Consider the following 2,500-nt stretch of genomic DNA (forward strand, 5'->3'; position numbering starts at 1 on the left):
CCAGGGTGCTGAGATGGCTGACGTTTTGCTCCGCTCACGACGGTCACCGCACCACGCAAGAACAGGCCAAAAACTGGCCAAAACAGCCCAAAAACGGGCCAAAACTGGCCATTTTTGGCTGCGCGAGCGAGCGGCGAGCGGCGAACAGCGAGCGAAGCGAGAGGCAGCACCGTCCCTGCTATACGAAAGCCCCATCCAGCCCTGTGCCACCCGGGGGGTTCCAGGGTGCTGAGATGGCTGACGTTTTGCTCCGCTCTCGACGGTCACCGCGCAATGCAAGAACAGGCCAAAAACTGGCCAAAACGGCCCAAAAACGGGCCAAAACTGGCCATTTTTGGCTGCGCGAGCGGCGAGCGGCGGACAGCGAGCGAAGCGAGAGGCAGCACCGTCCCTGCTATACGAAAGCCCCATCCAGCCCTGTGCCACCCGGGGGGTTCCAGGGTGCTGAGATGGCTGACGTTTTGCTCCGCTCTCGACGGTCACCGCGCAATGCAAGAACAGGCCAAAAACTGGCCAAAACGGCCCAAAAACGGGCCAAAACTGGCCATTTTTGGCTGCGCGAGCGAGCGGCGAGCGGCGGACAGCGAGCGAAGCGAGAGGCAGCACCGTCCCTGCTATACGAAAGCCCCATCCAGCCCTGTGCCACCCGGGGGGTTCCAGGGTGCTGAGATGGCTGACGTTTTGCTCCGCTCTCGACGGTCACCGCGCAATGCAAGAACAGGCCAAAAACTGGCCAAAACGGCCCAAAAACGGGCCAAAACTGGCCATTTTTGGCTGCACGAGCGAGCGGCGAGCGGCGGACAGCGAGCGAAGCGAGAGGCAGCACCGTCCCTGCTATACGAAAGCCCCATCCAGCCCTGTGCCACCCGGGGGGTTCCAGGGTGCTGAGATGGCTGACGTTTTGCTCCGCTCTCGACGGTCACCGCGCAATGCAAGAACAGGCCAAAAACTGGCCAAAACGGCCCAAAAACGGGCCAAAACTGGCCATTTTTGGCTGCACGAGCGAGCGGCGAGCGGCGGACAGCGAGCGAAGCGAGAGGCAGCACCGTCCCTGCTATACGAAAGCCCCATCCAGCCCTGTGCCACCCGGGGGGTTCCAGGGTGCTGAGATGGCTGACGTTTTGCTCCGCTCTCGACGGTCACCGCGCAATGCAAGAACAGGCCAAAAACTGGCCAAAACGGCCCAAAAACGGGCCAAAACTGGCCATTTTTGGCTGCACGAGCGAGCGGCGAGCGGCGGACAGCGAGCGAAGCGAGAGGCAGCACCGTCCCTGCTATACGAAAGCCCCATCCAGCCCTGTGCCACCCGGGGGGTTCCAGGGTGCTGAGATGGCTGACGTTTTGCTCCGCTCTCGACGGTCACCGCGCAATGCAAGAACAGGCCAAAAACTGGCCAAAACGGCCCAAAAACGGGCCAAAACTGGCCATTTTTGGCTGCACGAGCGAGCGGCGAGCGGCGGACAGCGAGCGAAGCGAGAGGCAGCACCGTCCCTGCTATACGAAAGCCCCATCCAGCCCTGTGCCACCCGGGGGGTTCCAGGGTGCTGAGATGGCTGACGTTTTGCTCCGCTCTCGACGGTCACCGCGCAATGCAAGAACAGGCCAAAAACTGGCCAAAACGGCCCAAAAACGGGCCAAAACTGGCCATTTTTGGCTGCGCGAGCGAGCGGCGAGCGGCGGACAGCGAGCGAAGCGAGAGGCAGCACCGTCCCTGCTATATACGAAAGCCCCATCCAGCCCTGTGCCACCCGGGGGGTTCCAGGGTGCTGAGATGGCTGACGTTTTGCTCCGCTCACGACGGTCACCGCACCACGCAAGAACGGACCATAAACAGGCCAAAACAGCCCAAAAACGGGCCAAAACTGGTCATTTTTGGCTGCGCGAGCGAGCGGCGAGCGGCGAACAGCGAGCGAAGCGTGAGGCAGCACCGTCCCTGCTATACGAAAGCCCCATCCAGCCCTGTGCCACCCGGGGGGTTCCAGGGTGCTGAGATGGCTGACGTTTTGCTCCGCTCACGACGGTCACCGCGCCATGCAAGAACGGACCAAAAACAGGCCAAAACAGCCCAAAAACGGGCCAAAACTGGCCATTTTTGGCTGAGCGAGCGAGCGGTGAGCGGCGAACAGCGAGCGAAGCGAGAGGCAGCACCGTCCCTGCTATACGAAAGCCCCATCCAGCCCTGTGCCACCCGGGGGGTTCCAGGGTGCTGAGATGGCTGACGTTTTGCTCCGCTCACGACGGTCGCCGTGCCACGCAAGAACGGACCAAAAACAGGCCAAAACAGCCCAAAAACGGGCCAAAACTGGCCATTTTAGGTTGCGCGAGCGAGCGGCGAGCGGCGAACAGCGAGCGAAGCGTGAGGCAGCACCGTCCCTGCTATACGAAAGCCCCATCCAGCCCTGTGCCACCCGGGGGGTTCCAAGGTGCTGAGATGGCTGACGTTTTGCTCCGCTCACGACGGTCACCGCGCCACGCCAGAACAGACCAAAAACAGGCCAAA

This window comes from Musa acuminata, unplaced genomic scaffold (genome assembly GCF_036884655.1).
Source record: "Musa acuminata AAA Group cultivar baxijiao unplaced genomic scaffold, Cavendish_Baxijiao_AAA HiC_scaffold_224, whole genome shotgun sequence".
In the NCBI taxonomy this organism is placed as follows: Eukaryota; Viridiplantae; Streptophyta; class Magnoliopsida; order Zingiberales; family Musaceae; genus Musa; species Musa acuminata.